This window comes from Rhamphochromis sp. 'chilingali' (genome assembly GCF_963969265.1).
Source record: "Rhamphochromis sp. 'chilingali' genome assembly, chromosome: 14".
Lineage (NCBI taxonomy): Eukaryota > Metazoa > Chordata > Actinopteri > Cichliformes > Cichlidae > Rhamphochromis > Rhamphochromis sp. 'chilingali'.
The window spans coordinates 24,687,876-24,714,280 of NC_137941.1; the positions used below are offsets into that span (position 1 = coordinate 24,687,876).

A 26,405-nucleotide genomic window follows, 5' to 3' on the forward strand; every position below is an offset into this window, starting at 1 on the left:
TGAACGTTATACAGCATTTGATGCAGATAATCTTAATTAGTCTTTGAAATGCCACAGACTGGATGAAAGCATAAAATAACACCCATGACGCCTGACGTCACGGTCAGGTGAGTTGACAGTAAATACTGACAGAGGGCAACAAACACTGAGCACCGTTGGCAAAAGTGTGTGTGTGTGTGTCCGCGCTCTGCAGCCAGTATTTACGGTTTTTAAATGGATTTCACCTGCTTTTTTTTTTTCAACAAAAGCTGAAAACAAATCAAGGAGAAGCTGCATTTCACGCGCACTCACTCAAACGGACGCACGCGCAGGCAGGTAAAGGCCCGTCTTCTTTAAAGTCCATCCACGTGTATTTTTTTTTTGTTTTGTTTTTCATCGGGTGTATTTAAGCTTCTCTCTTTTGCTCTCTGTTGCCGTTTGTGTGTGGGGTTATGCGTTTATGTGTGTGTGGTGGCGCATGCGCAGCACTACCCCTCTGGTCAGTGCAGCGCAGAGCGCGCGGCACTCCGCTGCTCCCACAGAGTTGATCAGTGTCCGGATACCTGATGGATGAATGGGATGGACGATCGATGACCGATCAGTTAAACCGCACGCGGGCACTCACAGAGCGGAGACTCGGATCGGTTAAGTATTGATTATCAGTGAATGGTCCGGAGCTGACAGCGCGAGCGGAGTTGTGCGCTTCAAACCAAGCAGGACTCTACTTTCTTTATCCATCCATCCTCGTCCTCCGGTAAGTCACCTTCCACCTGCTTCTTTCTCTCGTCCCATTCATTCACCTGCTCACGTGTCTTTGCTTTTCTCTTCTTTCCTTTGATAAATGAAGCTTATGAAAACCACGCAGCAGCACGAGCGTTTAAATATAATAGTTTTCCCGTTTACATACATCTCATTTACATTTTTGGCCAGTTTCTCTTATACTGCCCCAAATGATTAGACTGAGCATACATTCATTTACTCTACACCATGTAGGGCACTGAAAGTCTCATATTAAAGAAATTGTAAATGCAGAGACATGACCCCTAAGAGTGTGTGGCAATGCCAATTTTATTTATATAGCACATTTCATTGCAAGCAAACTCAATATGGTTCGGTTACATGTCACAAATTGATATCACCGACGCATTGATAGTTGCTGAGGTTTCTGTTTTTGAGTTACATTATAAATATGCTGGAAGATGGAGAGAAACGCATCTCTTTCAATCACCCAGAGTCCTCAGGTGACACCTTCACTTGCCTTATTTCACAGTCATACCTTTAAATTATTCACTTTAACTGAGAAAACGCCACAAGTAGTCATATTTTAAAACTTGGTGATATGGTGAAAAATTCTTCAGAGTCACCAAAGATAATCACCTATGTCTTGATTAATTACATCAATCAATCAATCAATCAAATTGTTTTTGAATTTTTGCAGAAGTTATTAAAAGAAATAACAATAACTCACATTTGCCCTCCGGTGCAATGTACTTGAGTAAAATACCCACCAACACTGCACAACCTACACAATAAAAGTCCAATAAATGGACCGCAGCAGTGAGCAAAAGGATAATGTTTTTAACTCTCACGAGGTAAAAGTAAAATTTAAATAGGCGGGTATTATACTTCAGAATTATACAGAGGTGTACACTTACTCACCAGACACTTTCAGAACTGCCTTAATTCTTCACAGCACAGATTCAACAAGGTGCTGGAAATGTTGCTATCGATGAGACAGAATCACACAGTTGCCCATCTATCATGAAAAATTGTTCCAAAAAGGTGCCAGACTGAGATCTGGTGACTGTGGAGGCTTTTTGAGTGAATTGATTGTCATGTTATAAAAATCATTTTGAAATGATTTGAGCTTTGTGACATACACATTATGCTTCAGTGTGCCATTACTCCACCAGCAGCCTGAACCGCTGATACAAGGCAGAGGGAATCCATGCTTTCATTTATTTATGGCAAATTAAGAGCCTACCATCCAAACGTTGCAGCACGACATTTTTCAGATCTTCAGTTTTGAGCCTGTGTGAATTGTAGCCTCAGTCTTCTGTTCTTAGCGGACAGGAGTGGCACTGAGGTGTGGTCTTCTGCTGCTGCCCTTCTGTTTCAGAACTCATTGTGTTGTGCATTTAGAGATGCTCTTCTGCACACCTTGGTTGTAACGAGTGGTTATTTGAGTTACTGTTGCCTTCCTATCAGTGTTACCGCAGATACCTGACAGTCTTTAGTAGTAGCAGTATATTAACTAGGTTAAATAGAAAATGCTTTCAAAGCAGTAGTGACTTTTCAAATTGAGTTTGTACATGGAAAAAAGGAAATAATGAATATCATACACTGGTTTGGGGCAGTGATGGTAAGGAGAGGACCCAATCATCGGACAAAAAAGAAAGAAAAAGAAACAGGACACATGAAAAAACAAACTCTCTAAGTAAAACAGGAAGTAACTAAAGGACGGTTAACTAACAGTGAAACATGATGATAGGGGATCATAGGAGAGTGCACAAGGAAGGCTCATTAACAAAATAACACAAGTAATGAATAAGAACTCAAGGAAAGCCCAGGGACTACACCACAGCAAGTCAAGAAGATGAAAATCAGCCCGATTCATTTATGGAATTTTAAGCATTTTTAAAAACTGTAGTTAAATATAAATGCTGTTCAGTATAATTTTAAAGTCAGGACTAAAGGAGAGAGAGAATAGAGCATATTCATGCTTGTTACTAACACAACACACACACACACACACACACACACACACACACACACACACACACACACACACACACACACACACACACACACACACACACACACACACACACACAGTCCAAATTGTCCAGCGTTGTCCTGTCTCACTCTCGCTTTGTCATGGAGATGTTAATTTTCACATAGATGACAGTGTGATGTAAGTGTGTGTGTGTCTGTGTGTGTCTGTGCTGGGTTTACACTGTAAAATAATTAACACGGTGAGCCCTGGAGTTTTAAGGACTCAATGCGTGTTTGGGGTTGCAGGAATGTTATTGAGTTAATTACTCTAATATTGATTCCCTGATCAGCTGGACTGTTGCTGCTCTGACAGAAACAGACTTGGAAACTGAATTTGCCCTGAGATGCCTAATCCTTTCCTTTCCTTTCCTTTCCTTTCCTTTCCTTTCCTTTCCTTTCCTTTCCTTTCCTTTCCTTTCCTTTCCTTTCCTTTCCTTTCCTTTCCTTTCCTTTCCTTTCCTTTCCTTGTGTCTCAGTTTTTCTTGGATGTTCTTTGTGACCTGGAAACCTTTTTTCCCCATTGTTCAGCAGTGTTAAGTGAGCAGAGCATCCATCCTTATATTGTTTTCCTTCCTTCCCTCATTCCCTGCTCTGTGACTGCTACTCTCTGCTTTCTGGTTTGACCTTCAATGTCTCTCCGTCCTCTCTGTGTCTAATTAACACCAATCAACTTAACTAAAGCAGAAGCCTTCTTTTAAAGACATTAAGGGGATGCTGAAAGTCAAAGAGAGAGCACGAAAACATTCACAGTGAGCATAAAAACCCCCAAGGAAAAGAGAACCAGAAAAACGGGACATATGTGAGTAGAGTATATGAATGCTAACAGTTTGATCAAGGGAATAATAAATAATGTTGGTAAAATGAAGCACTGGTTATTACCCTGCTGTTGTGTGTGCTGGACCATTTTAACTTAGCAAACGTCTGTTAGATATATAAACTTCATGACATTTCAGCAGAGTATGTGCTAAGATAACATTTGTGTGAAAATTGAGGGTAGCATGCTGGTGGATGCTGGTGCGCTTTTGTGGTTAGCACTATCACTTAACAACGAGAGGGTTGGTTCAAACCTCCTGGTTGATGCTTCTCTGTGGATTTCTTTAGGTACTCTAGCTTTGTCCCACTGTGGGTCGTGTTATGCTAATTGGTGATTCAGTGTGGTTGTGGGAGTGTGTGAATATTTGTCTCTGTGCTGACCCCCAGTAACTTGGATTGGATTTAATCAAGTTGTTTGGTATATCTCCAAAAGTTGATTCTGTTCATCTGGACGTAGCGTTTTCAGTGGGAGAAACGTTTCGTCACTCATCCAAGTGACTTCTTCAGTCTTAGCTGACTGCAGGTTTCCCCAATCTTATTGTAAGATGGTGACATCTTGGGCTGGGAGGTCAGTTCCTTCATCATAATTATGCAGATTCTCATGACCATTGATCAACAACCACTGATCAAAGACCACTGATCAATGGCCATGAGTACCATTCACAGAGAGTTGGGGAATGGCTGCAATCACAGCATTGTAAGATGGTGACAGATGTATCCCAGTCACGGAAGCGTTGGAGGTAGTTCGTGAGAGATTACAGGATGACCCCAACTTCAGCAACAGGACCACTCTCAGCATCGACCAAGTGTGTTTGCTTTTGGAACTGTGTCTTCATTCCACCTACTTCACATACAAGGGTCAGTTCTATAGTCAGAAACATGGGTGTGCCGTGGGCTCCCCAGTTTCACACATCGTGGCCAATTTGTATATGGAAGAAGTGGAAAAGAGGGCTTTGCTATCCTACCCTGGAACACCACCAAGCCATTTGTTCAGATATGTGGATGACACCTGGGTGAAAATCAAATTTCAGAATGTACCACATTTCACGGATCACATTAACTCGGTGGACCGACACATCAAATTCACCAGGTAGGATATGAAAAGTGGCAGGTTAGCCTTCTTAGACTGTGAGGTTTACATCAGGAATGGGGGACATCTAAAAGCTGACGTGTACCGTAAACCTACGCATACGGATCAGTATTTAAGGTTTGACTCTCATCATCCACTGGAGCACAAACTGGGTGTCATCAGGACGTGATCCCATATGTGTCAGGAGTATCGGAGTAGTTGAGACGCATTTTTTTCTAAACACCGGGTCTCTGTGGCTTTTAAACCCCAAAACACGCTGCGCCAACAATTGGTGCACCCAAGGATCAGGTCCCCTGACACAAACAGAGTAACATAGTGTACGCTGTTAAGTGCCAGGAGGATTGCCAGGATTTATACATCGGGGAAACCAAACAACCTCTGGCGAAGCGGATGGCACAACACAGAAGAGCTACCTCGTCAGGCCAGGACTCTGCAGTCTATTTACACCTACAGGCCAGTGGACACTCTTTCAATGATGAGGATGTACGCATCTTGGACAGGGAGGAACGCTGGTTTGAGCGCGGAGTCAAGGAGGCCATTTATGTGAAAAGGGAAAGACCATCTCTGAATCGAGGAGGGGGCCTAAGGGTACATCTGTCACCATCTTACAATAAGATTGGGGAAACCTGCAGTCAGCTGAGACTGAAGAAGTCACTTGGATGAGTGACGAAACGTTTCTCCCACAAAACACTACGTCCAGATGAACAGAATCAACTTTTAGAGATTTACTTATCTGGATGATTGAGCATGCATCAAGACGTTGTTTGGTATATTTTAAAAGTTTAAAGTTTAATTAGCTAAAAGACTAGCTGCTATAAACATCTTAAAATACAGTCATGTGAAACAGAACGTTTTCTCAATACTCTGGGCAGTCCTGGGAAAAACTAAGTACATCCTTATTGATCCCATATGCCTTGAGAGGAAGTACCAGTCAGAGAGTTTCTGGTCCTACCAGAAGTGACATCCCAGCAAATTCCGCCCAAGTAAAGATTATACAACGCTCAGAGAAATTGCAAAAAACCCAAGAGTTAGCATTTTGCCAGAGGGCTGCCAGAAGATGGGGCACCTTGCAGCCATTTCATCGACCATAAACTCCACTACATAACAAAGAGTCAAATGTGTGGCCATGTGTCCGACAGCTAAAGCTCGGCCAAAACTGGGTCACGCAACACAACAATGATCCCTGGCACATCGCAAATCCACAACAAAATGGCTGAAAAAGAAAAGAATCAAGTTCAAGTTATTGTTGCTAATGGTGTTATATGAGTCATAAGGTGTGCTTAGTCTTCTACAGGATTGTATCGAGTCCATTTCCAAAGTTAATGAGATGACAGTTCTGTCTGATAACCAATGATGAGAGCTGTTTCTGTGGCTGACAACACCATGCAGAATACTGAGTTAATAGGTACGATGTTCAGGTGGCGGTGGACAGACAAACTGGCAAAATGTTCATGTTGGCTGTCTGACCTTTATCCTTGGGACTAAACCCAAGATACTCTCAAACAGATGAAGAGGCATATGTCTTTAAAAAAAATGTAGACTGTATTAAGCTGCTGAAGGGTCATCAGGATGGGCTGTTAACCATCAGACTGCCTGGATTGTTGGTTTCTTTTGTCCAGTTGTACAGTAAATGTAGATTTATCCTACTGTAAGACACACACTTCTCCTCCACACAAATCAATTTTTACCTATTTATAGAGCATGACTACATTACTAAACACTGCGTTTGTGTGTCCGTCTGCCAGGACTCCAGCAGTGGGCAGATTGAGAAGCAGCATGTTGTTACGTCAGGACAGATTAGTTTAGAAACCTGCAGAGAGCGCACACACACGCACGCACATAGTGATGTAAGCACAAACTGTTCTTTCTATACAAAATCTATTGTAGTTTTATTCTATGTGTGTGTATATGTGTGTGTGTGTGTGTGTGTTGATTGGCAGCAGACAGGTGTAATGTCCTCACTGTAACAACGTACTCTTTTTTTCAGTTAGAGCAGAGATTTGACATCAATATTTAATCAAGATCACATTACGTGTGGATTCATTATTTAATATGAGGTGGGGATGAAACTGTTGCTGAGAATGTCAGTATCCCCCTCTATATCATATTAAATCGAAGCCTGCAGCCAGCCAGCTTACCTTAATAGATAAAAACAGCTGGCCTAACATCCTAAATCCGCTAACCAACATCTGAAAACTTGTGAACATGTAATTCTGTCTTTATTCTATACAGCAGCAAAAACAACATGACATAATGTCACATGTCAGAGTAGCTGGAGATTGCAGTGTTTATGACAAGCTAAGCTAACCATTTTCAACCATAGACACTATAAGTGGCCACCCAGTGATTTGTGAAATCAAATAATAAGCCTCAACTCTAAATATTTAAAACTTAAAAATTAGTTTAGTGTTGTACATAGGCGGTATACAAAGTGGAAGTAGCTACCATGAAGTCATCCACTTATTTGTGAGGTCCCATTTCGAAGTCTCGAGATGAGGTTTTTTACCGTTGCCATCTTGATGTTTTGAAACCACATTTGATGAGAAAAGAACGGACAAGAGTGTGAAATCACAGTTCACCATAAATAAACTTACACAATGGACTTTTGTATTATTTTTGAGTACAATAAAACTGGTCATTTGTCACAAGGGGTCACTACAGCGTATAGCTTTGTGTGTTTGATTTAATTTAATGCCAGATGTTCTTCTTGATTCAGTTGTTAGGGGACTTTAATCTTTTTCTTAGTATGACCTAAAATGAGTGACTGAGCCAATAGAAAATGTTTTACAGAGATCAGTTGGAGGGCTGTTTATCCGCTGTCTTCTATAGAACTATAAGTGTTTTTTACAACCACAGTTATCGCCCCTGTGATTATTAAAAACATTACAGGTTTAATGCACATCCGCCTTAAAAGCCTTGTCTTTAATATACGGACGTTATGTCTCTCAGAGGCTGAGAGATGAGCTCACCCTGGATAATCTTACTCTAATGAGCTTTGTTACAAAAAATTACAGGTTTCCTTTCTAGATATTTGCCCAAGTATACAACCCAACATGTCAGTATCCAGAGTTGGAACCAGGATGGGGAATTGCAGTCTCACATGTCTCTCTGTATTTTTCGCCTTCTTCCCCCACAAACCTCATTCCTATAGACATCATGTTCAGCAATAAAAAAAAATGTAAGTATAAAAAATCATGAAGAAAGAAAAATATAAGATATTAGTTTAAAGGAATCAGCACCACTTGGTCATATTTACTGTCAGAAGTATAGGCTGAGGAGGAGGAGTGGCAGCATTATTTCCTTCTAGCTTAATAATCAACTATAGGCACAAACAGAGTTCCAATTAATTTGAAAGCCTTTCTCTTACCAGTATCCACCCTAATTGGAAAAGTCAAAAAACTGTTTTAGCTGTTGTTATTTATCATCTAACTGAGCCTTGCTTAGAAACTCTTTATGATTTCACAGACTTTTTCTCTGATTTAGTGCTCAGTTCAGACGTGATCATTCTAATCTTTCCCCTCACACCCATTTGATTGTGGCAGATGGCTGTCCTTTCCTAAGCTTGGTTCGGCTGCAGGTATCTTCTTGTTAAAATTTAGTTTTTGCTCACCGCTGTTACCAAGAGCTAGCTCCTTGATTTTTTGGGGGTTTCTTTCTAAGTTATTGAGTCTTTACCGTACAATATAAAGCACCTTTATGTAACTGTTGTGAACTGAGTAATACACTGTATAATAAAATTGAATTTAATTATTTAATTTTAGCCTTAATTCAGAATGATCTGAAATTAGTAATTGAGACCATAAAGTCATCAGGAAAATATTTAATGAGGTCACAGAAGAAGGGAGCTGAGGGCTGTTTTCCCTTTGATAGAGCTGGAAGTTTTTTCATAATCACATTAGTTGTCCCCTGCTGGCCCATTCTTCCAGATTTGCTGAGTTTCTTTTTTTTTTAGACAGAGAAGCTATATTTTGTAGCTAATCTTGTAACAGAAACACACCAGAGTAGCATTCTCTCAACTCACAGCAAGAAAGGCACTTCCAAAATGTCAGATTATTCCTTTAAATAAATGTAGCTGCATCAGTGCAGTCATGACATTACTGCTGATACAACTGAAATAAGACTCAGAGTAAGTAGTGTTCGCTTGGTAGTTTTGATAAGCGAATGTTTCAGATAATGCTGAAGCACATACACATTGTTTGCCCTGACAACCGTGTGAAGCAGTCCTACTGTGTTGACCCTCGCATGCGGTGTTCTGTGACTTTAGCAGTGACTACGAGAGTATGTGGAGTAGTTAGTGCTATGCACTGTAGGAAGCATGTAGCTAACAGCTAGCCACCTCATTACTCCCATTCTGTCTGCTGTGATTTATGGCGTTACCTGTGTATGTGTGTGTGTTTGCAGCTGCTTCCAGGTTGTTTCAGGAAGTTTTAATTAAATTTCTGTCATGTGACAAAAAGTAAATGTTGACAGTAATGAAATGTGATTGGGTGATTATTATCAGAAACACAATTGACACATACACAATTGTGTATATGTGTCACTGTGTAAAAAGAACGGAAGCGTATGAAGGAAAAGTTGGCTGTACATGTGGGTGCGTGTTTGAAAGGAAAAAGTGTGTGCATGTAAATAGGATGGCAGTGATGAAGTGTTTCCGTGCGACTCATGTCTCTGAGGTATCACAAACGCACAAACACACACACACACACACACACAAACACACTGAGATTTTGAAGGTCACACTGCACAATACACTCTCACACGCTGTGTCATCAGTTGAGAGACTGTGGAAAGTTGTCAGGAGTTCCACCTGTCAGACAGACACTCGGACCACGTCCGCACTAATCCAGTTGGTTCTGAAATTATCGTCCATGTTCGGGATTTTTGTGCTCTGAAACAGCTGAAACAATAAGAAAAACATATTATCTTTTGGTCTGGGTTGGTCAGGGGCAATGTGCAGGATGGAAGACCTTGTTTGTAAGCTGAATATCAAAGAAAAGACTGCAAGAATGGCTTTTGCATACACAAAATCATAAAATCTAATGTATAGTCCTCTAAAATAGGGTAACATATTGTATCATTGTTTCCTGTGCAATTCTGACAATCCTTTTATGGAAGGATTATTCATTGAACTGCTTATAAGCTCAGAGACATCCAGAGGACACTTCAGGAAGTCACTGTCCTTGAGGCGGTCGGGCATATAATGTTTTGTAAAATGACAAAATGCAGGTGGTGAAAAGATATTGATGGATACTCATATGTCATCTCTTTAAAGCTTGCCTTCTCTCATGCTCATCTCAGAAATCATTTTTTAATATATAGCTGATCTCACAATTTAATACTTGTCATTGACATGTTCTTATATTTTTATCACCATATAATTAAAAGAGCAGAAACTATTGAATTGATCCCACAAGTTCTTCTTGTTAACGTACAGATAGTAACTTCTGTTCTGCTGCACTCAGACTTGAAATTGCTGTTTTGCTGATCATAGGGCCATGTGAGAGAATCAATATAGCTACAGTATTGTGCAAAAGTATGGAGTGACCCTGGATGTCTTTATATTTAGCTTCCCAGCAGCCAGATTTTGTTGTGATTTTTAAAGTAGTCTTGAGCAATACTTCTCCAGGTTTTCTGAGGGTCTTTCAAAGTTTTTATTCCAATATTTTAAGATGATTTTTAACAAGCAACTTTACATTGATCTATGAGTCATTCAAGCGTGAAAAGGGCGCCTAACCCAAGAGATAAGCCAGTGTCGTGTCTACACTACACAGACAACTAAACAAAGAACCAATCTGAAATCTTATCATGAGGCACTCTGTTGCTAGCAGCCTGTCACTAAAACTCAGAGTTTGTTCCCATTTCTATAGTAGTATTTATGAGTAATGAGTTATCCAAAGATAACACAAGTAACTGGCATAAAATTGTATGATGATTTTGAAAGCACAATTAGCTGAAACCTTGGCGTATCCTAATATGGTGTGCAGTGTGTTCTCAAAGGATTTGAGGAAACTGGACAAGTGGAGGACAAATGAACATGTGCGGGCCTAAAAACTAGCAGATGAACAGCATCGGGTAGTCGTGTTCCATCAAAGACCTGACACAGAACCTGTTAGATGAATAATATCCCTCAATTAATCCATCAGGTGTTCACTGAAGCCTCAATACAAATGGTCTCAATGGAAAGAAGCCATTCTTACGGAAGGGAAACAGGGAGAAACGGCTGAGATAGGCCAAATTACACAAGAACTGGACTGAAAATCTGTGCCAACAAGTATTATACCGTGATAAATCCAAATTTGAAATTGTTTGTTCAAATTGTCATTAATATGTAGAGGGGAGCGGGAGCCGTGTCAAAATTAATGAAATTTTGTATACAGAAAGAATTCGTATTGGTAACAACTTCATTTTTCAGCTTGACAATGATTATAAACACACTGAAAATCCAGTAAGAATATACCTGGATAGAAAAACGCAGAATACAGATCTCTGGTTTGGAGCTGCATTTCAGTCAGTGCTGTGGATCTTGACAAAAGTGGTAGCAATCAATCTGTAAGTACTGATTTTGATTCACCATACAGGACCATCTGGAGAACATCTAGATTAATTTTTCAGCATGACGATGATCCCAAACACACTGACAATGTAGTAAAAGCATACCTGGATCGGAAAACACACAATGGACCACTGTCAGTAATGGACTGGCCTCCCCAGAGCCTGGACCTCAACACTATTAAAGCAGTGTGGGATTTTTTTGACAGAGAACAGAACAAAAGGCAGCCAACATCCAACAAGTCCTTCAGGAAGAAATTAAAAGAAAGATTGGCTAAAAGAGTTCAGACTGTAATGAAGAAAACGTGGTCATACCAAATAATATAAAGAAAAGAAGCTTAGCATAAGACTTTTGCACACTATTGTACATGTTGATGAAAACTATGGTCTGTGGTTTGATACCATCACATTTTAAAAAAGCGATTATGGAGAATGTGTTCAGGAAGCTGGCGTGGTGAAGGATAAATATGTTATTCTGCTTTATTATTACTGTCAACAACTCTTAAAATCCAAAACCAATGCTTCTGACACTCAAGAGACAGTTTCTGCAACTTCCCCAATCTGATCCACCATTCAAACTCTGTTTATGCATTTATCAGCGGACAGGGAGGAAACATAGTAGATTCGAACTTCTTTCCTTTTTGAATTGAATTGCCCCTGCTTTTGTGTGTGTGTAGAAATAACGGTAGTCTGCTGTTAATCACATATTTTAAACAGGTTTAACCTACTCTGTTATTTCACTACTATAAATTTAAAAAAATCTAGTAAAACCCCTGGACCTCTGCTTCAAGTCCAATGTTTCCTTTATAGAATACACATTTTTCTGAGGAGGCTCAGTAATGACACAGAGCTAATTATCGCATTTGCTGGAAACCCTCTTGAGCAATAGAATAATCCACATTTTATACTGTAGAGACTGTTTAATCCTCTGACCCCCTAAGACAGAGGGATGGTGTGTACTGAGTGAAGCTGTGTTTGTTCAGTCTAATGAAAGAGCATGTCACCCAATGCGGTAGTATGGCAGTAGAGGTTTCTGGACGTGTGTTAAGCTCCTTGGCACAAAGACATGAGCTATATCAAGCTTTACACACACAGTGCCTGTTAGGAGATTCATTGCTCCTTTTTGGCCGTTAAAGTTGCATGTTTAGCAAGTAACATTCACCAAAAACAGAAAGAGTAAAGATTTGTTTAGTGGATTGACTGGTCCTGTGTTGAAATACCTGCCACTCAGTCAGGACGACTGTGTGTGTCAACAGGAAAACATCAGTAAAGTTAACACCATAAAACTCAAAGTCACAATGTCCTCAACATGAAGGTGACGGGTGTTCCGTTTATAGAAAAGGTGGCACATTTTCACACTTAACATCCTCTCCTCTGTGATGTCATTCAGTCTGCTCTAAACTTCAACGCGCTGTCTGAAATACCTTTAGAAGAGGAGAAACTTAAACTGTCTGCCAAGGTGTGCGTTTCTGCTTTTGTCTTGTGTTTCTTCCTCCATTAGTTAAGTGGAACAACTGTTGAATGTTTGATGAGTCAGCATGTTGAGAAAGAAATGATGCCATAGTCATCTTCTCATCTATTGGGCAAAGTAGATGCTTTTTTCTGGCCTCAACTTTGAGTCCTTAGCTTCTGTTACTGTGAATAAAATTGATGCACATTTTGGGCGGTTGTTATCTTAGACATTTCCACTGGGAGTCCGGTGACTGAAGATTGGCGGTGTAACCTGTGGAGGGAGGCCCCACTTTGGTGTGCTTTGCAAATTAATTATTTACTAGGCTGAATTTGCAAGGAGGCACAACACTGATTAACAGAGTAAAATGACAACCAGACATAGTAGCTCATCTGGTTTAAGAGCCATCACAGTTCACATGTTATTCCAGGGGAAGAGGCTGTTTCACGTTTTGCGTTATTTCATTCTGTCGTGTTTCTTCATGATGATTGACAACGACAAATAAAGAACGTGTAACCTTAACTTTGATATCAAAACTATCAGAATTATTTTCTGAAATCCAATAAGCTGAGGTACAGTAGGCTGTAGGACTGCTAACACAGTCTCTCTCTGCTAGCTCTTCTCTCTTTTCTAGTAGCAGAAGTTACAACCTGTAACTTCTGTAACTTCTGTATTCTACCATCAGTGGTAGAATGTGGAGACAGTTGCAGCTGTCTCCACGTTGGATGCCCCATTTTTGTTGAAGTTCTGTAGATACATGGGTTATAAAGAAAATTCATACTCAGATATTAATTGATGCTGAAATTAATGTTAATTTATATACACATTTCACATTACATAAGACAGACATTTCTGACAGTATTGACAGGAGGAAGCCATCTATGCTTCCTCCAGCTGACTCACAAATTCACAAAGCACCACCGCAAACAGTCAGACAGACGGCTCTTCCCCTCTCTAACAGCTGAAGTAGTTAATGTTCATAATGCTAAACAACACTTTAGGAGGAATTTCAGAGTTGATTAAAGATCAGAGTTGATCCAGTTTCAACAACACTGAAGTATTAAGCAGTTATAAACATGAACCTGGCCAGTGCACATGTTACCATTAACCGTTTAATCATTAGCAATTACCTAATAGCCACATTACACTAATATTAGTTAATGCTAACATAACATTAGCCTGTTATCATTAACTAACTAGCGGACTGTGGTTCAATAAAGGGGATGATTACTCTAGACTGAAGGGGATGCAGATAGAATATTGAGCCATGAGATTTGGAGAGCTGGGTGGGTTGGTGGCCGTGCAGAACAGCGGGGGAACTGTAGCTAAACTGAGCAGAGAGTCCAGACTGTGGAGGACTAATAATTGGTATGTACTACCAACAGTGGTATATAATTGGTGCATACTACCATCAGTGGTATATAATTGGTGTACACTACCATCAGTGGTATATAATTGGTGTACACTACCATCAGTGGTATATAATTGGTGTACACTACCATCAGTGGTATATAATTGGTGTACACTACCATCAGTGGTATATAATTGGTGTACACTACCATCAGTGGTATATAATTGGTGTACACTACCATCAGTGGTATATAATTGGTGTACACTACCATCAGTGGTATATAATTGGTGTGTACTACCATCAGTGGTATATAATTGGTGTACACTACCATCAGTGGTATATAATTGGTGTGTACTACCATCAGTGGTATATAATTGGTGTACACTACCATCAGTGGTATATAATTGGTGTACACTACCATCAGTGGTATATAATTGGTGTACACTACCATCAGTGGTATATAATTGGTGTACACTACCATCAGTGGTATATAATTGGTGCATACTACCATCAGTGGTATATAATTGGTGTATACTACCATCAGTAGTATATAATTGGTGTATACTACCATCAGTGGTATATAATTGGTGTACACTACCATCAGTGGTATATAATTGGTGTATACTACCATCAGTGGTATATAATTGGTGTACACTACCATCAGTGGTATATAATTGGTGCATACTACCATCAGTGGTATATAATTGGTGTATACTACCATCAGTAGTATATAATTGGTGTATACTACCATCAGTGGTATATAATTGGTGTACACTACCATCAGTGGTATATAATTGGTGTATACTACCATCAGTAGTATATAATTGGTGTATACTACCATCAGTGGTATATAATTGGTGTACACTACCATCAGTGGTATATAATTGGTGTATACTACCATCAGTAGTATATAATTGGTGTATACTACCATCAGTGGTATATAATTGGTGTACACTACCATCAGTGGTATATAATTGGTGTATACTACCATCAGTAGTATATAATTGGTGTATACTACCATCAGTGGTATATAATTGGTGTGTACTACCATCAGTGGTATATAATTGGTGCATACTACCATCAGTGGTATATAATTGGTGTACACTACCATCAGTGGTATATAATTGGTGTACACTACCATCAGTGGTATATAATTGGTGCATACTACCATCAGTGGTATATAATTGGTGTATACTACCATCAGTAGTATATAATTGGTGTATACTACCATCAGTGGTATATAATTGGTGTACACCACCATCAGTGGTAGATAATTGGTGTATACTACCATCAGTGGTATATAATTGGTGTACACTACCATCAGTGGTATATAATTGGTGTACACTACCATCAGTAGTATATAATTGGTGTACACTACCATCAGTGGTATATAATTGGTGTACACTACCATCAGTGGTATATAATTGGTGTACACCACCATCAGTGGTAGATAATTGGTGTATACTACCATCAGTAGTATATAATTGGTGTACACTACCATCAGTGGTATATAATTGGTGTACACTACCATCAGTGGTATATAATTGGTGCATACTACCATCAGTGGTATATAATTGGTGTACACTACCATCAGTGGTATATAATTGGTGTGTACTACCATCAGTGGTATATAATTGGTGCATACTACCATCAGTTGTATATAATTGGTGTACACCACCATCAGTGGTAGATAATTGGTGTATACTACCATCAGTAGTATATAATTGGTGTATACTACCATCAGTGGTATATAATTGGTGTACACTACCATCAGTGGTATATAATTGGTGCATACTACCATCAGTGGTATATAATTGGTGTATACTACCATCAGTAGTATATAATTGGTGTATACTACCATCAGTGGTATATAATTGGTGTACACTACCATCAGTGGTATATAATTGGTGTATACTACCATCAGTAGTATATAATTGGTGTATACTACCATCAGTGGTATATAATTGGTGTACACTACCATCAGTGGTATATAATTGGTGTACACTACCATCAGTAGTATATAATTGGTGTACACTACCATCAGTGGTATATAATTGGTGTACACTACCATCAGTGGTATATAATTGGTGTACACCACCATCAGTGGTAGATAATTGGTGTATACTACCATCAGTAGTATATAATTGGTGTACACTACCATCAGTGGTATATAATTGGTGTACACTACCATCAGTGGTATATAATTGGTGCATACTACCATCAGTGGTATATAATTGGTGTACACTACCATCAGTGGTATATAATTGGTGTGTACTACCATCAGTGGTATATAATTGGTGCATACTACCATCAGTTGTATATAATTGGTGTACACCACCATCAGTGGTAGATAATTGGTGTATACTACCATCAGTAGTATATAATTGGTGTATTCTACCATCAGTGGACAGCAATGATATTCTGACGTGCTCACACACACTCACAGAGAGGTCAGAGGAGTTTTTTTTGTGAGGAACAGCCAGTCGAGTGAGACGACTGTCAGTAGATGCTCAGAAGAGTGCAAGTGGTAATCTCTATTATTAGACTACAGATTATACTAAATGAGCTACAACTGCAGACATGCACACACGCACACATACACACACTTATCTTTGGATTATAATCCCAGGCCCACAATCTCCATCTGGCTCAACCAATCATGTCCCACCAAATCCTGCACAGCCTGCTGGGTAACCTACATTCAATAGTGTGTTTATCTGTGTTTGTGTCTGCGTGGGTGTTTGTGTGTGTGTGTGTTTGTGTGTGATTGTTGGTGGTAATCCCCAACAGTCTGTAATAGAGGAACATCTGGTTTATCTCATTGACCCTGAGGTTTCCTTTTTTTGGGAGGTGAAAAACAGAATATGAAAAAAATAACATTTACAGATACTTTTATCTGTAAATAATTAATGTACATGTCATTAAAAAGACCTCAACTGAATGAGTATCATATCCTAAAATTAGCCTAGTGGGGAGTTTTTGAGACAGAAAAACAAGAACAACACCTATAAGAGAAACTAGTCTACGGTGGTGCTGTTTTTCTTTTTTCACCTCAGAATGTGAGCTTTACAACATAAAACATTTAATTTCAACTGATTAATGTTCATAACTGTGTTGATGGGTCTAATGATTTCACAGTATATTTCTTCCTCTAAGTCTGCCTGTGGCTGAAGGGGACAGGAAGGCGGTTCATTAGTGTCGGGGCCCCTGGGGTCTCGGGTGCCTTTGTTAGCAGTAGCAGTCAGTGCTAGCAGTGCAGTCCTGGATTTTAGTGTGGAACTGGAGGTTCACCTTGAGCAGTTAGTGTCAGGTCCTGATGGAGCAGAGCAGCTATTTAAAGACAGAGCTGAAGTCACATTGTCCTGAAGTGAAGGTTGGACGTATAAAACAATCTCGCTGCGCCTCCTGTTATAAATACGTATGTGTTTAATCTGTACAATATCATTTCAGGCATAAACATGAGAGGATTAAAATTCATACAAACACACCCTGAATCTAAACATGAGCCAAATAAAATCCCAGAAAACAGTCTGAGTTCACAATGAGAGAAACAGTTAATAAATCAATAATAAGTATAAGAAATAATCAGATTAATTAAGGCAGTTATCATAATGACCTTTTAATGTGGTCTCCCTTATTAATCTGAAAAGGGGATGTGATAAAATAGATTAACAGATGTGACCTACACATGCACAGGTTATGTTTTTACTCGAACACTTTTCTGCTCATTCACCCTTTCACACACACTCTCACATCAGTGACAGCGGTCCTGCAGTGCAAGACTCTTGCCTGCTACTGTGAGCTGCTTTAGTCCTTTTTCACTGGAGAGTGGCTGGCCTGGAAAATCTCCAGTCACTAGGCAAAAATGTGAATTCCCTGACCAGCTGACGAGTGGTTGCTGGAAGGTTGCTGAGTGAAATTGGTTGCAATGAAGGTGCAGCGCCAAAAAACTGTTTATGATTGCTCTGATCACCAGCGGTTTGCATGGAAGATGCTGACTTGTCTGGAAATACTCACCATTTACTAGAAAAAGAGCTCCACAAACCCAAAATGGAGATTGTTCACCTTAAGAAAAAATATTCATTACCAAAGAATGGTCTCAGCCTCAGCCACAACGCAGCCAGTATAAAACAATACTTCTATTGGGGCTGTCTCTTAACTTATCAAAAGAGAACTGGTGATATCTGATGACATGTCAGCTGTGCAACATAAATATGCTTAAATGGACGATTGTCCATTAAAATAACCCTCAGTTGACCTTTTTTTTGCTCTTGGCATGTACTTTCAGAGTGTTTGCAAACTAGTCAGTAACTTACATGCAAAGTACTGGCAACTGTGGCAATCTGCTTGTGACCAAAGCAATTACATGGAGGTTTTCAGTGCAGCACTTCATACGTCTTTGGTACCACTCACTCACCTGTTGCAGGCTTGTGTGACTCAGGCCTTAGTTTCTGTCACATCACGACTGCTGGTGTTTCATATTAAAATCAAATTTTTTTAAATTATTTTTGTGTGTGTTGGTTTCTATGTGGTTGGGTTATATCTGGACCTCCATCAAAAATAATGACTCAAAAATGTGTCTGTGATTTTTTTCCACCAATCCATGATTTTCACATCTGAAGATGTCTGCATGTTGTTTATTTGATCTCTGCAGACGCCCACGTGCAAAATCTGACGCCGTGCGCACCGACTGTGCTCGAGCTTCAAAAGCAAACCGGACACTAGCTTTGTGCTCCATATGTACTTCATGATGTTTAGATTAGTCAAGCAGTTTGCAAATGCGGTTTGCTTCAGGAGGTTGCCGTGATGCTGTGTATTCATTCAAATGCTTATCCACTGGAAAAAATGAACTTTTGTGGTAAAAAAAAAAGTTTAAATACTTACATTGCGAGGCGTTTAGTGTGCTTTGGAGATTGCCAGAAAATAGCAATGGCATAAATAGTTTTAAAACTGTGTGTTTATTAATCTAAACCTGCTGAGAGGCAAACAGTAGCTCCCTTTTTGACAGTGACGTGAATAAAGAAAATTTTATCTTTTTTTTAATGTAGGAGAAAGAGCGAGGTTTTAGAGACAACACGGACAGAAAATTGAGCATTTGGGCAGAGGACAGTGTGCCTGCAGGCAGTCATTCATGTGAGTACTTGCATCACTCATGAAGTGAGGACCTAAATCTGTTTGCACAGTCACACTGTGGGCAGAAAACAAGTCTACATAAATCATTACATTTCATAGGGGAAGACTTAAGTTAAGGATTAGGGAAAGTCTACAGGAAATGAATGTCAGTCTGCACGATGTCCTCTAATGTGATGGAAAAACAACTCTGTGCGTGTGAGGACTGACCACAGTGACATCACCGGCAGTGTTTTTACAGCACAGCGTTTCTCTGACAACCACAAAACAGTCACACAGAAGTCTGCACTGTCTGCAAACGTGTCATTCCACCTGTTGGAGCTTTTCATTGGGCTGCCGTGACTCCTTAATTCCCTTGTTTGTGTCTCTTCCTCACAACTCTAAGGATGGAAGAACTTCATTTTCCTAATGAGCAATGGGCTTTCGCTATGGGCAACAACTTAACTTTCCTATAATGAGGTGTAAAAACAAAAAGAGCAGCCGTTTTGTTTAAATAAGAGTGCATTTCATGTGATTTCTGCTCTTCCAACATTTATTATATTACAAGTCTGCTGTGGCCTCATGAAAAACGATTCTGAGAAATAACAATTATTATATTTTTACTAATGTCCACAGAGGGATTTTATTTTATAATAATCCTTCACAGACCTTAAATAACAAGCCGAGCTCAGCAGAATATGTTAAAGTAAGAGGCTACAGTGCAAAAACAGTCTGTGATTAAACTCCGGTAAGAATTGCTCATAACAACATTTTCCAGTGGATGATTAAGAACAACTGGTGAGACATGTAGCTCCATAAGCAGGAGTTTCTATTCACTTTTTTACGGGGCGTATGGATTCGAAGCTTTAATTTTTGAGTTATTTTCAAGTCAATCGATAATATAAAAGCTTCCTCATGTTTTTACATCTTACTCTTCGTCTCCTTGGAGATGCTCACAAGATTAATATCCAAAGTGATGGTAAACCTCATCCGATTCCTTGTTATACATCTCCGGAGACAGGAGAAAGCACGAGAGTGGGAATCACCTCGTGTGTCCTCACGGTGCGTTCAGGTTTCGGCCCCCTGCAGCTCTTCAGATTCACTTTAGCCGGAACACGAATGTGATCTCATCCCCCTGGTAGTGCTGTGTGTGGCTTTATGTGAAATGCTGCTCATATACAGATATGGATGTGGTATTTGGCTAATTCCTGCACTGAATGCCAGCTCCAGCATCCAGGCTTAAGCTTTCTTCTTGCTACAGTAAGCCATAAGCTAGTCTGAAGAAGGGGTAAGGCTGATGCTCAACATAAACTAGAAGACAATGAAAACAATCTGGCAGTGCACCACCTTTTATTCAAAGACTGGAGAACTTTGAGGCTTTTGATTTGCAAAACTGGAACTAGATTTCTTTTGAGAATATTTCCCATCATGTCCCGGATATAAATTTACAAGAACAAATATTGAAGACTGAAGTGGAAGTAGGGGCTTGGTGCAACATTTGACTGATGTCTTCCTGTATGTGATTGATCTTAAGCTGTTAAACATTCTGGATTTTCTTGTAAGTTCGAAGTTTTCTGGCCACCGTACACTAAATGATTAAATTGAAAAGAGCATGCCAGTTTCAAGAGTTTACTGTGACTCTCAGTAATTGCCTATGAGACTGGAATTGTTTGGAAACTGAAGGTGACATAAGTCACTTCTGCATAGCTTGTAGCATTTTAGCAAACATTTAGCACTATTGCACTTCTTGTGTCGACCTTAAAACAAGACTTTTAGGGGAGTATTTGGCTGGACATATCGAGTAATTTGAATACATGTAGGTTTTGCACATAATTTTTTTACATAAGTACAATGCAACCGAATCTGGTCAAATGAAATATACTTGGTTGGTATAAATTCACTTTGTACTAAGCATATTTTATTTGATGATTCATTATTTCAATAAGCAAACCTTTAATTTTCTATATTTCTGCTGCATTTTACTCAAAATTATTGCTTGACGTTTATGAATTTTAAGGCTTATTTTTGAGAGCAGGTCACTATCTTTGTGAATGAAAGGACTGTACAGTGTATAATAAAAACAGAAACAATGTATGTTCAGAACAGCAAGATTCTAAAAAATGCAACAAAATAAGCAGATACAATGAAAGCACAGTGAGTCTCAGTGAGAGCATGTAAAAAAACATCAGTATGCCAAAATGCTGACATTATTAGTGGATTAGATTCTCATTTGCATGGTATTTAATTTAGCAGTTGTTTTCACTCCTAAAATTCTAGTGTCACGATAACGCTTGTCTTACTCATGAAAGATGAGGCTGAAAATCTGTTTATTTCAGTTATTTTTTGGATGATATAGAAACTTTTGCCTGTTTAATCCCTTTAGAAGCTAACATGACGTAACATTATAATGTTTTTTTTAATTATAATGTAATACTGTTACAGAACTGACTTGTGATGATGCTTTCAGTCAGATTGCTCTTTCGTGCATTACAGTGTTTTATTATTATGCTTGGTTGATTAGGTTTGGAACTGTCGTGGTTTTACACACGAATGAACTGAACTTTTAAACCTTTAAAAATAGAGTTAAAACAAACCAGATGCAGTAGAACCGGCTTTTGTATTTTACGTGTTGACAACTGGAATCATTAAACATTGTTACAGTGGTTTTGTGAGTTGGTCCCTAGCTGTGTTACAGCTTTGAACAGAAAAATTAGGCCTGAATTGAGCCTTTCTGGTAGCTCTTCCCCACAATAACCTCCATAAAGGCAGTGTTTAGCTTGTAGTTTCAGGTCAGAGCTATTCCACTTTTGGTTTTGAGGTTAGACATGAATTAGTTTGCTGAGAGTTGACCTTGTACATTCTGCTGGAGGGAAATCGCAGCCTTCAAGAAAGCTCTCTGTGTGCAAATGAAAGAAAGAAAGAAAGACTAAGCAGATATTAAAACATTTATATGGAAACTGTTTGGTTAGACTGATTCGTCCAGTTCTGACCCCTCCTCCCCTCAACACAACAAAACAAGAATATATGTGAAAAATAGCAATGGAAAGATTTTTTTCTGATTTGACCTCTTTCAAAAGACAGCTGTGAAAATATGTGTATCGTATCAGTGTGCAACGCCTCAGAAACTGCAGTGAGGCAACAGTTTGTCACAGTGACATTTTTCAAGACCTTACAGCAGAAGAAGATACGGCCTGCACGCAATTACTCGTGTGGTTAAGAATGTGTTTTACTTTTAAACAATGTGACACTGTTTTGCAGTGAGAATATACAATTTATATATTCACAAATGCAAAATTTGTAACGAGTTTGTTCTGATGTTGGATCTCAGATTAATTCAGGGACAAACATCACACTATATCTAGTACTTTGTTTCAACATTTCTGCTGCTGGCTACCGCTTCGTATGCTGTGTGTGTCTTTGACCACTGTTATTACCAGTTCCAAGCCTCGGGGTGAGAGACAGCCACTCTCCGATGTCTCTCTGTCTTTTCAGATCTCCATTAGTTTCTTTTCCCTGTCCTCCCGAGGTTACGCTGTGTGCGTGCACGCACGTGTGTCTATGCGGTGTCTCTTTCAGGGAACAGTGACATACATTGGTGCCCCTCGCCTCTTTATCTTTAACCCCAGCAGGATTCAGAGCTTTCCACTACTCAGACGAGCTCCTCATTTGTCCACTCGCAGAAATAAAAACACTGTGGGAGCAAGACAAGATCAGATTATATAAGATTTAACATGGGGAGAACTAGTATCGTCAATTATGTTGTCACATAAGCTGAAAAGCATCTCTGGTTTGAAAAAAAACTCTTCAGACCAGAATAATGGTTCATAAAAGATTTCATACACCACTGAACAATAACACACGCCTGGTGGTTCCTGAAAAGTTGACATACATTTTGTACATAAATGGTTTTTAACTAACAATAGTCAGTTAACATTAATAGTAGTGCACATGTTGAGTGAAGCTGGCAGTGGCTTGAGCAGGACCTGGGCATTGTACGGCCTCCGGGCCACATCCGGCCCTTTGGTTACCCCTGACTGGCCCACATGAGGAAAATTGAAATGAAAAATAGACAGCATGCGGTTTTCCCATTTCAACATCCAAACACTCCTTCATAAGCTCCATCAGGGAATGAATTACTGTTTTTTTTTAATTTGTGGGAAATGATTTTAATGGTGACTGCTGTTTTTCAAAGTTTATTTAGGTACATGCATGCAAATGACTAGAGCTTCACTGTAAATGCATTGAAATTGTGTTTTGAAATTCACTTGTATTTTTATTTTTATTCCTATTTATTCTATTTATCCCCTTCGTATATTTTATTTATATTGTCTCTGTATTTATATATATGTGTGTGTGTATAACTCTGTAACTTCTGTCGGTGCTGTGCTTTTTTGGAAATCGAATTTCCCAGAGGAACCCACCCGAGGGATTAATAAAGTTCTATCTTATCTTATCTTATCTTAAATGGATGTTTGTGAGACATGTGAGTTTGCTAGACCTGAAAAATGTCAGCTCGCATAAAAGAAAAACACTGATGCAGAATGTAGAATTTTTAACAAGACATAGACTTTGAAATATTTATTTAATGAAGGCAGAGGCGACGTCATGTTAAAGATACAGATACAGGTACATGGGCATTGTACAGTGAAATTGGAGCGGAGCTTATGTCTAAGCAGATTAGCATCCATACATTCTTACTGCGTACTGTATTATTTAATTCCACAGAAATTAAATTAAATTCCACAGAATTAACTAATACAATAAACATGTAATATAATAAGATAGTTATTTAAATAGTGAGCAAAATAGTGAGTTTAATAACATTAAAATAGCAAATATGAAAGTATAAATACTCATAAATACACATACAGATCTGCTAAAAAGGTTATTACACTTGTTGGTAGGTAGCAGCAGCCATGGAATGTGGGTGTTATTGAATATTTTACCGTTTTGTACTAGATGTAATGTTACATTTGGCACCATTGTACTGAATATTACTGGTGTTGGCCAGAGGGGCCGATGGCGCGATATGGCAGCCTCGCTTCTGTCAGTCTGTCCCAGGGCAGCTGTGGCTACAACCGTAGCTGCCTCCACCAGTGTGTGAGAGTGAATGAATAGTGGAATTGTAAAGCGCTTTGGGTGCCTTGAAAAGCGCTATATAAATCCAATCCATTATCCATTAATATTACACGTTAGTTTGTGGATCGGATTGATGGGAAGAATTTAAGAGTTACAGTTTGAATGAGGGGAAAGATGCAAGAATGGCTGACGCAGAGTAGGAATCGACATCTAAACCTTTGCTAGCTAAGCTAAAAAGTAACAAGGACTTTTTTTTTACCAAGCTTCACACATCCATGGATGGAGCAGTCTAGGCCAGCTTAGTTATTCTGTCATGGGGGATTTATCAAATGCCCTGATGGGGGGAAAAAGCATTTTAAGAAAAGGATGTTTTCCCTTCCCATTGTCGCCAGTAAGTTCATGCTCTGAATAGTTTGTTGAGTCTTTTTCTGTAAAATCTTTACCTTATTATGTGAGCCCGCCAAAACATTGTTGAGAGGATGCTGAAGGTTATAGAAGACATTAGTTATAAGCAGAGAAGAGATTTTTTGAAAAAAAAATGATAGCTTGAAATTTGTCTTCTCAGTCAGGCTTGCACAAATAAGGTCAGCATGCATCACAGCACGAGACATACAGTTATGCAAAAATAAAAGATTTCAGAAGACTCGTTGCAGTTGTCTGAAAAACTAAGTCCTTGATTTAGTAGCTTGTGGAACCAACATTAGCAGCAATAACTTGAAGTAATTGTTTTCTGTATGATTTTATTAGTCTCTTACATTTATGTGGAGCACTTTTATTCCACTCTTCTTTATAAGGTTGCTTCACTTCATTGAGGTTTGCTGCCTTTTATTTATGCACAGCTCTGTTAAGGGCCTTCCACAGGATTTCAGGACTTTAACCAGGCCATTGCAGCACCTCGATCATTTTCCTTTTCAGCCATTCTTTTGTTTGCTGGTGTTCTTGAATTCATTGTCCTGTTTGAGCTCTAGTTGTTGGACAGATGGCGTCACATTTGACTGCAAATACTTTGGTGTCCAGAGGAGTTCATAGCTGATTCAGTGTATGCAAGATGTCCAAGACCAAATCATCACCCCTCCCCCACCGTACTTGATAGTTGGTTCCTCAGGTTTCTAGTTTGTTCAGATGCAACTTTGCAAACCTAAGCTGTGCTGTCATGTTCTTTTTAGAGAGGGATGCACTGATTTTTTCACAGGACAAAAAGAAGACAGTTTACATGAAGTAAACTGATTAAAAATACCCAACCAAATGAAACAAAAAATCCCAACACCATTTATTTGCATTTTTTTAAGCATCGATGAGGTGAAGCGTTCCAATTCAAACCAGTTTTAGACTTTTCTAGGAATCTTTCCACGTCCTGAGAATGTAACTTGTCACCTTTTACTTGTAACCAGATTTAAACATAAAGGGGTGTTTTAAAAAGCTATGAAGGGCCGACTGGATTTAGCTTCTTGGCATGACTAGTGTAGACAGACACCTACTTGCGCTCATTAATGTCACTTTGTTCATGTTTCTAACTAGGGATGGGTACCGGTGTCCGGTTCTGACATAAACGGTAGTAACCAGACCGAAAAGCACCGCACATTTCGGTGCTTTATTTCGGTGCTTTTTTTTTCCTGAGCTGTGATACACTTTTAGCCAATTGTTTTACGTTTCCGAGGATAGTAGGCGGGGCCAGGTACGTACGTTCTGTTAGAGCAGAGCTACAGATTAAAAATGTCCAAGGCGAAGCGTTAAAAGTCTGGCTGTACTTCACAGCAAAATATGCAAACTCAGCAGCCTGCAACAAGTGCTTTAAGCTGATACTGTGATACTGTCAAAGGAGGTAACACCTCAAATCCGATGAAACACCTGGCGACGCATAGCGGTTTTTTTTTAAAAGCCGAGAAATGCGCCGTATTTGATGGCAGCAGCAGCCGTTCTACTCTGCGTGAGTAGCTTAATGTTGTTCTTGTGTGATTGACGTTGAGTAGGCTAACCACGTTATTACATTAATGCATGTAAGGTGAACTAGCAAACATCATCATAGCTACATGCAGCTGTCTTCTTGTTTGATGGCAGATACTCCCTTCACCCTGGCCAAAAAGGCTAAAATGACCAAAGAAAAAGTGGAAAACAGTTAAACATGAGAGGTTTTTGGACAAAGTTTGTGTTTTTTCCATTGTTTAAGCACTGCTTCCAGCCAAGAGTGATACCATATATGCCCCATAGCT

The 26,405-nt window shown here is 39.3% G+C and overlaps 1 protein-coding gene across 1 annotated transcript in view; it reads left to right on the forward strand.

Annotated features, from left to right (window-relative positions):
• Positions 1-200: 200 nt before the first annotated feature.
• Positions 201-26,405, forward strand: part of znf385b (zinc finger protein 385B) — a 71,228-nt gene continuing 45,023 nt past the window's right edge. Inside the window, 2 exon segments of the mRNA XM_080903435.1 lie at positions 201-315; positions 466-733. The gene's annotated coding sequence lies outside the window, so the exon portion shown is untranslated.